The sequence below is a fragment of the Priapulus caudatus genome, unplaced genomic scaffold (genome assembly GCF_000485595.1).
Source record: "Priapulus caudatus unplaced genomic scaffold, Priapulus_caudatus-5.0.1 Scaffold58, whole genome shotgun sequence".
Taxonomy (NCBI): domain Eukaryota; kingdom Metazoa; phylum Priapulida; class Priapulimorpha; order Priapulimorphida; family Priapulidae; genus Priapulus; species Priapulus caudatus.
This window is the reverse complement of record NW_014577119.1, coordinates 248359-258116: the sequence shown is the minus strand read 5'-3', so window position 1 is coordinate 258116 and position 9758 is coordinate 248359. Positions and strand designations below refer to the sequence as shown.

The following is a 9758-nucleotide window of genomic DNA, read 5'->3' as shown; positions in this document are numbered from 1 at the left end:
TGTGTGTTGTCTGTGTGTATGTTCGTGCTGTGCGCGATCCGGTTTGCCGTAAAATATTGTATGGCTTGGCTATGATAGTATGTTGATGGCTAATGCGTCGATCAATCTCCTCACACTTCCTCGAGAGCTTCGCACATCTTCAGTGCTCATTGCCGGCCCCACCCCCACTAAAATTAAAATCCTAGTACGCGCGTGAATATCCTATACTACATGTTATAAAACTGGAGGTTTATACCCCAATTATCTATTCAATATGGCGGCGGGTACTTTCTGATTTGGCTTATTTGTGTAGATGTAGAGCGCGACCCTGACGTTCATGCATGCTCAGCCCCTCCCCCCGGCGTGACTGAAGTATAGACCGGTTTTCTGCGGAACACGTAATAATGCGTAATTTGCTGCGGGGTAATGTAGTAGTATCTTTGACGCCGATGAGGGTTCTCTGCAGGGCTAAGTGCACACGATGATATGATAAAAGCGACGACAGTTAGGCAGACAAATGTAGAGAAAGAGATAGAGAGAGAGAGAGAGAGAGAGAGAGAGAGAGAGAGAGAGAGAGAGAGAGAGAGAGAGAGTAGGAAACAGGTTTACAGGTAGATAGATGGGGGCGTGTGCGCACGTACGTGCATGTTTGTGTGTTGAGTATGCACGCGTAACTGTGTGTTCGTGCAGGTGCGCGTGTGTTCGTGTGTGCATTGGTGTGTGCTTGAGGCATTGACGTGATGCGGCCATAATGACGAGGCGCGCCGAGGATTGACACTTTGTGTCTTCCAATCACAGCCTACGCCGCACCAGTTTTTTATAATTTTAAGATGGGGGTCCATTGGACCACCAAATCACCGATCTCAGGAACTAGGGCATTCTGCTATGCTAGAACCGTTTCCTACGATAGAGTTTGCCACAAATACGAAAATAACACGCTGTTTAGCACACTACGTCCTTCTGTTGCATTTTCGCATCTCCGTAATCAGAATAAGCCCCGCCTTCTTCGTTGATGGGCATGAATGGGGCGTCACCGACGTGACCAGTTACTGTAACTACTGTCTTTCGCCAGCCTGTTTACTTTTCGTAAATAATGAAATGCCCGGCCGATGCATTTCGCATCGAAGTGGAAAATTTTCGGCATTTTCACTCGCTGTCGGAAGTGAACGAGTGCGTCATTCATTGAACATTGAAGTTTTTTTCAAATTAAATAATTCCGAAAATCACTAACCGCGCTACTCGATTGTTTTGGCCAATGAACGTAGCTGTGTGTGACGTCTTGCCCGCGCGCTTTATGCTTGGCTTAGCGGGCCTCGAAATGGATATTGGAGGCAGGCACCTCGCAACACGCATGTTTGTTTACGTACGGTAGCTGTTACGGTACGGTATGTTTGTTTTGTAGCTTAATTTGTAACGTACGGTGTTCGGGAGTTCTGCGATGATAACCTCGTAATTTCTGAGCATTTCTTAAGGTGCATGGAACATTTTACCAATTTAGTGGTGTCAGTTAGTCACGGATATGTCACAGTAATTAAGTACTAACCGTATACGTTTCACATACGTTCACCTATTTTGCACACAGGCGGTCGATCATTGTGAAAAATTGTGTGAATATTTATTTTTGTTAAGACGTTCCAAGTGCCTGTGCTTTCAACAGTCTTGTACGTCGATGCACGTGCGTCAAGAGCCACAAACTCAACACAATTTCATCTCTGTTATTGTTTACACTTGAATGCGTGATTGATCAGGGAGGGAGTGCATGTTAGAGGGAGACATTTTCTTTGGGGTTCTGAAAAACACAATTCCACTTGACAATTTCATGGGCCATTTCAATTGGAAGCTGTGCATAATGGACCCCCAACAAGCCCTTTGACTGACTAGTCAAGAAATTCAAAGGTCTGTATATTGCTCTTATTTAGCCGCCGATAGTTCTTATTTAGAAGAAAGTCTTCATTGTTATCTTCTAAAACTACAGACCATCCGCTGACCGCTGTGGAGACGTGCGGCGGGCCTCGAATTTGGCGCACGTCTCCACTGCATGCGGACAGCGCTTCATACTTGAACATCCCCGCGGTTGCGTGCGCATATCCCGCGGAACTGCACGTCTCAGCCGCGCGCAGCGCTCATGATCAACAGCAAAGCTGTGCCACGCAACCTTGCATCATGTCTCTCTGGATAAGATCCGTAATGGGATGAGATTCCACATGATTTCGTCGCACACAGTTGCTGATAAACGTAGTCATAAAAGGCAAGAGCGATTACTGTAAAAAGCCCACTGTACCGCATGGAGAATAATTCACCCGTGTCACCCATGCATTACACAGCATCCGCTACCCTCCACGTTAGTCGCGCATCTGAAAATTACTGTTCATGTATGCGTTATCAAATAGGACATCGTTACAAAACATTACACTTTTGGTACATGTACAGGAAATCGAAACCAAAATGTGCAGTGATAATGCATAGTGATAGCGGCGTTGAAATGGTTCTAAGTTGGCGGTAAACCATTGATGTTACTCATACTGTTTAAAAACCTTTCGACACTTGCGAGTCGGCGAAGCGGAGTTGCATATCCGTGTGCGTGCGTGTGTGTATGCGTGCGCGCGCGAAATCGTTCTCGCATGGTTGTAAATGTATTGTAGGTGTGTAGGGTACTAAACGATACGGAGCCCGGGAAGGGACATGTGAGAAATATTTTTATCTCATTAAAACGAGATAATTATCTCATTAAAACGACATATTATCTCATTAAAACGACATAATTATCTCATTAAAACGAGATAATTATCTCATTAAAACGACATATTATCTCATTAAAACGACATATTATCTCATTAAAACGACATAATTATCTCATTAAAACGACATATTATCTCATTAAAACGACATAATATCTCATTAAATCTCCGCTACTCTGCTTACATCCTTCCAAATCGTTTTATTATTAGGATAGGAGCGATGATGAACTCGCACGTGGGCATGGCGCAGAGTGATAGGAGAGGGAGAAGGAAGAAGGCGGGAGACAGCGACAGAGAGAGGGAGAGAGAGAGAGAAAGGATAGAGAGAGAGAAAGAGAGAGATAGAGAGAGAAGAGAATGCTGCTGCTGCTGATGCTGCTGCTGCTACTACTGCTGCTACTGCTGCTGTTACTGCTGCTGCTGCTGCTGCTGGCTACTGCTGCTGCTGGCTGCTTACTACTACTACTTACTGTCTGCTGGCTGCTGGCTGCTGGCTGCTGCTGCTGCTACTACTACTACTGCTGCTGCTGCATGGACGTGAACGTGAGCTATAGCGTAATCTAATCGGATTAAGCTGTTCGTCAGGTGTGGGCGAGTGAAAGCGATACATACATTTCGCTAGCGTTTCGCCAAGGCTGTCATCCCAAAACACTCAACACACAACACACAGCAGCCACGGGGTCCGGGGCCTAGCGGACGATGTTACTGGGCTCGTTGGGGGGCCGTCTCGTCACCAGCACAACACGGCGGCCACAACATCACCACACCACACACACAGCGGCACACACACACACACACACACACACAACACACACACACATTATACACAGCACACACCCGCGCACACATACAGCACACGCACACACACGGCACACACACACACACATACACACGCAGCACACACACACACACACACGACACCACACCACACACACACACACACGCAGCGCACAACACACAACTAACGCTGCGACTCGTTCAGACGACGAAACGTCACCTACGCGACGCTTCTAATGTCCGTCGCGCATCATCTCTGCCTGCCTCCTTGCTGCTTGCCTTTTTCTCTCTTTCTTTTGCATCCTCTCTCTCTCTCTGCTTCGCTCACTCTGAGGATCTCGTCTCTCTCTCTCGGTCTCTCTACTGCTGCTGCGCCCGCCTTTCGCAGAGAGAGCGCGAGAGCGGCGAAAGCGCGCGAGGAGAGAGAAAGAGCGCGGCGAAAAGAAAGAGAGAGAGCGAGAGAGAGAGAAGAGAGGCGCGCAGAAAAAAGAGAGAGAGAGAGAGAGCGCGCAGCGTGAGAGGGAGAGAGAGGGAGACAGAGAGAGACAAAAAGAGAGAGAGAAAAAGAGAAAGAAAAAGAGAAAGAGATAGAGAGAAAGAGAGAAAGAGAGAAGAGAGAGCGGAGGAGAGGGCGAGAGAGCGAAAGAGCGAGGGAGAGTAGGCGCGTGAGAGAGAGAGAGAGACGCAGACAGGATGGCGAGACAGTAAGAGAGGGAGAGAGAAAGAGAGAGCGAGAGAGAGAGAGAGAGAGAGCGGGTATACAAGAACTTGCGCACGAGAGACGAGGTGTGGCGTTAGAATGGAGTGTGTGAACGAGCCGGGAAACAAGGACTGTACCAACAGGAACTTTCGCAGGAGGAGAGTTTGTATAGGGGGCGCGCGTGCCCTAGAGCACCCGAACGACTTTGCACGGCGCCGTCGCGAGCAAGGAGAGGTTCGTGGTCTGCTATACTGTCTATAGCAATGTGCTAATACCTGTGCCTAATAGCGCTGTGCTATACGCTGTCCTATAGCCTGTGGCTATATGCGCTGCTGCTGGCGGCCCGGCTGTGTGCGCTGCACAGGGGAATCTCACATGGCCGCTGGTTGGCTAGGAAGAGGGGAAGATGAGGAGAGGGTGAGGAGCCGAGGAGGTGCGTGAGGCGGCGGGAGAGAGATGGGGGAGCGAGATAAAAATGAGAGGAGGTGTGTGAGGCGTGAGAGGGAGAGTGTAGGGGATGAGGGAGAGGGAGGAGGAGGTGCATGAGGCGGCGGGAGAGAAGGGGGAGCGAAGATAAAAAGAGAGGAGGAAGTGTGTGAGGCGTGAGAGGGAGGAGGTGTAGGGATGAGGATAGGAGGAGGAGGTGCATGAGGCCGAGCGGGAGAGAGAGGGAGGGCGAGGTTAAGAGAGAGGAGGTGTGTGAGGCGGGGAGAGCGAGGAGGTGTAGGGGTGAGGGAGAGGGAGGAGGAGGTGCATGAGGCGGCGGGAGAGAGAGGGGAGAGCGAGGGTAAAGAGAGAGGAAAGATGTGTGAGGCGTGGAGAGGGAGGAGGTGTAGGGTGAGGGAGAGGAGGAGGAGGTCCATGAGGCGGGGCGGAGAGAGAGGGGAGCGAGGTAAAGAGAGAGGAGGTGTTGTGAGGCAAGGAGAGAGAGGAGGAGGTGTAGGAGGCGGCGGGAGAAAGAGGGGAAAAGCGAGGTAAAGAGAGCGGTACGGAGAGCGAGGTAAAGAGAGAGGAGGTGTGTGAGGCGTGGAGATAAAGGAGGTGTAGGGGTGAGGGAGAGAGAGGGAGAGGAGGTGTAGGAGGCAGCGGGAGAGAGAGGGGGAGCGAGTAAAGGAGGCGACGGAAGGAGAGGAAGAAGGTGTTAGAAGATGGGGAAGGCGTGGCATGGGAGCGAGGTATATGAAGGAGGTATAAAAGGTAGGAAGAGGCCCATTATACATCTCTCATCTCTCCCTCTCTTTTCCCGATCTCTCGCTGCTCTCTCTCTCTCCTCTCCCCCTCTCATTTCTCTATCATTTTCTTCCTTCTCTCTTTCCTTCGCGTCTTTCTCTTTCTCATCGCTCTCTCTCTCTCTCCCTCTCTCGGCTCCTTTCTCTTGCTCACTCCGCCTTCTCCCTCTCTCAGAGATCCGTCCCCGCATCACGTGCGTGCTCGTCCCGCTCGCTCTCATTGTCGCGGCAAATGTTTGCCTTTGATGGGTTTAGGCACCCACTTAGCTAAGCATGAGAATGGGTTCGGGCGAGCGGAGAGATGCGCCATTCACGAGAAGAGCGGCGAGAAGAGAAAGAGGAAAGAGAAAGAGAAGAGGAAGAGAGAGAAGAGAGAGAGAGAGAAGAGAGAGCAGAGATGAGAAAGAGACGAGAGAAAGAGAGAGAGAGCAGAATGGCAGTAGAGTAAAAGAGAAGAGTTGTACATGAATGGGGAGGGAGCGATGGTAAGATGGGGGTGAGAGGAATGATGGGAGGAAGATAGGTAGCATAGGGCAGCGGCGGTGGAAAACGTTGGGGAGATCGGTGGTGCAAATAGAAGAGGGATGGCAACGAATGGAAGGAGGTAGGGTCGATAAAAAAGGGAGGAGGAGGTAGCCGTGGATGGAAGGATGAAGGGAAGCGTAGGGAAGACTTGATACACTAAAGATCGTTGGCGTGCTCTGTAGAGACAGTGTAACACATGTAAAGGAGTAGAGGAGTGCTTTGAGATGAGGTATGAAGTCATGCGGTGTACGATTAGGGTTGTGAGTCATCGCTTATGGATGCTGTTCGCATGAAATAGAGTCGCGTTAACTGAAGGTCGAACCAAGGGTTAGAAAAAGAGGTGGCGGAGAGAGACAGAGAGGAAGGGAGAGGGCGAGAGAAGAGAGAGAGAGAATGAAGACGAGAGGAGGAGATGAGAGAGAGAGAGAGGAGAAGGTGAGAAGAAGGAGGAGGAGAGACGATGGCGAGAGATTAGAGCCGTGGGGTTGGTGACGTCGGTCGTCTGACATGACGATCGAGGTTAGTGTGTGTTGCGTGTGGCTTGGGTGTGTGTGTGTGTGTGTGTGTGTGTGTGTGTGTGTGCTGTGTGTGTGTGTGTGTGCGTGTGTGTGAGTGTGTGTGGTGTGAAGTGAGTGTGTGGTGTGTGCGCCGCTGTGGTGTGTGTGTGCGTGTGCGGTGCGCGTTGCGCGTGCTGTATCCTGTGTGTGTGCGCGGTAGCCGGTGCGTGCGTGGCGTGCTGCGCGCTGTGTATGTGTGCCTGTGCGTGCATGGCGTGATGTGTGTGTATGTGTGTGGTGAGTGCTTTGGGATGATCAGCCCTTTTGCGCGAAACGCTGCGAAAGGATCTATGTATCGTTTTCACTCGCTACACCTGGGACGAACAGCTTAATTCGGATTAGATTAGCGCTTATAGGGCTCACGTTCTCACGTCCATGCAGCCAGTAGGCAGTAGTAGCAGCAGCAGCAGCAGCGCAGTCAGAGCAGCTAGTCTAGCAGGCAGCAGTAAGCACGTCGAGCAGCAGGCAGCGTAGCAGCAGCAGCCAGCGCCGAGCAGCGAAGCTAGTTGTAGTAGTAGTAAGTTAAGTAGTAGTAGTAAGTAGTAGTTAGTAGTAGTAGTAGTAGTAGTAGTAGTTAGTGAGTAGTATACTAGTATAGTAGCCAGCAGCAGCAGTTAAGCCGCAGGAGCAAGCACAGCAGTAGTGTAGTAGTAGGTCAGCAGGACAGCAGAGCAGTAAGTAGTAGTTCACAGGCAGCAGCAGGAGTTAGTAGCAGCGAGCGCGCAAGCAGCAGCAGAACGCACCCCACCACGGCAGCGGGCGGCGGCAGTAAGCAGCAGGCACTAACAGCAGTAGCAGCAGTAGTAGGCAAGTCAGGCAGCAGCAGCAGCAGCAGCATTTCTCTTCTCTCTCTCTCTCCTCTCTCTCTCTCTCTCTCTCTCTCTCTCATCTCTCTCTCTCTCTCTCTTCGCCTCTCTCTGTCGCTGTCTCCCGCCTTCTTCTCTCTCCCTCTCTAATTCACTCTCGCCCATTGCGCGCTTTTGCGTCGGGTTCAAATCGTCGGCTCCTTACCTAATATTAAAACTATTTGGTAAGACAATGTAGAGCAGAGTAGCGAGATTTAATGAGAATATTAATGTAGTATTATAAAAGATAATATGTCGTTTTAATGCAGATAATATGTCGTTTTTTTTGTTTAATGAATACTTAATCCTCGTTTTTAATGAGATATTATCTCGTTTTACATGAGATAATTATGTTCGTTTAATGAGATAATATGTCGTTTTAATGTGATAATTTCTCGTTTTAATGAGATAAAAATATTTCTCACATGTTCCACTTCCCGGGCTCCAGTATTAGTAGCGAGGTACAGCTTCATGCCATGAGAATAATTATGTATATTAATGGGAGCGATCGCTGTAGTCCTACCGTGTATTTAACAAGGCTCGGCGGCACACGTGAAGTATTTTACTCAAGTAAAATATGCATGCAGTCATAAATACTTCAAGCAAATATTTTCACGCTGTCCGGCCGCCACAACGTGAGTAAAAATTACTTCAAGGTTGTAAAGGTGGTAATGCTGATTCACGTGACTGTGCGCCAGCAATACTGGGCGCAGTCATCTTTAAAATTATTAAACGCATACGCTGTGAGTACAGTGTTTGAGTAAATTTGACGCAGCTAGCGAGGCGCACACGGTTGAGTATTTTGACGCATGAGTCAAAAAATTATCAAACATGCTTTGATATTGAGTTTCTTGATGCAAACAAAATCCGGGCGACACGACGTGAGTATTTTGACGCACACGCACGCACGCACGCACGAACGCACGCAGCGCACACAGACCACACACACCACAGCACACACACACACACACACACACACATACACACACACACACACACACACATCACACACATGCAACCGCTCGCCGACTAGCAAGTGTCGAAAGGTTTTTAAACAGTATGAGTAACAACAATGGTTTACCGCCAACTAAGAACCATTTTAACGCCGCTATCAGTATGCATTATCACTATGCTGGTAGGTCAGTTAGTGCAGACGTGTAAGTGTGAGATGTTATGCTGATAACTGTTACCTAGTACTCATATATATATATATATATATATATATATATATATATATATATATATAATTTTTAGATACGGACTATAGATATTTGATCATCGTCTTACCTGCTTTCGGTCCGTATGTGTCCCAATCGAGCAGTCGAACGTATATAATAACATGCAAATGCGTGCGGATGTAAACCTGACCACCTGACCTGTGCTGATGTGTGCCACTGTGCGAGCGTTTCTGCTCTGTTCAGTGAGCGCTTCGTGAAGGCGTGTCTGTGCGCATGCAGGTGCGCGCGCTTGGAGAGATGGGCATCCGCGCGCAACGATGTCTTGCAGGTAAGTGGGATATTTTTGTGGCTACAGCGAGCAGGTTCCAGCAACAGCAGCCGTCGACTTATTGTTCACCGCTATCCGTTGCAGCGCTGACCCCTTCGCTGGCACCGAACGCCATGAAAGGGCAACTTTCATGTGTGCGACGTTACGTCCGTAGTTCTGTGTTTATGTTTTGTGGCAATACCATTCGAGTGTGCTATTCTATTCGACGTTATATATGTATAGTGGATGCCTCTCATACAACTAGAAATCATAAACCGTTAGATTCTTTATGTGGCACAAGTTACGTGCGCAAGATTAAAAGGCCTGGATATAGATTCTGACGTCATTTAGCATAAATTAAGCGCATATAGCGCATGTACAGAAACTTTCCAAGTATTTTTAAAGAATATTTGTGTCGAGCTTCTCGCATAGCGGAGAAACTCCGAGGCATAACGCAAATCTATACAATACCACTACAGACTTTGAACAGATTCAACGCGAATTCATTGAGCTCGGTGACATTTGTCGGCCTAATTAGTAAAATACCGTGGAGTAGCTCGACTTATCATGCCTCATACAAGCTAGCGCTACAGTAATGTAACAAGATTTACAGCAAAACTGTCGCCTAATAAAACAAACGTTTCGTTATCGAGAGAAATACCACAATCAAGTAATTACTGTGTGATCATGCAGTTTACACGAACGCAGCGACAGATGCCATCATGCCAGTAACAATGTATTGGGCCTGCTATAGGCATGATAGCCGATTGAGTAACACGAGATGGAAAGTTGGATGAATATAGAGTCGTTTCACGAAGAAGTACCAGCGATTGGCTGATTGACCTCGTTTTGATGACGTGATGTGTCATTGTTTTGGCTGGATGAATAATCTGGTCAGGAATAGCCCGGCTACTGGTCAAGTG

The 9758-nt window shown here is 48.6% G+C and overlaps 1 protein-coding gene across 1 annotated transcript in view; it reads right to left on the bottom strand.

The window, feature by feature from the left end:
* LOC106821077 (oviduct-specific glycoprotein-like) overlaps positions 1 to 8839 on the bottom strand; it is a 24471-nt gene extending 15632 nt beyond the window's left edge. The window contains exon 1 of the mRNA XM_014825723.1: positions 8638 to 8839. The gene's annotated coding sequence lies outside the window, so the exon portion shown is untranslated. The remainder of the gene's footprint in view (positions 1 to 8637) is intronic.
* Positions 8840 to 9758: the final 919 nt, after the last annotated feature.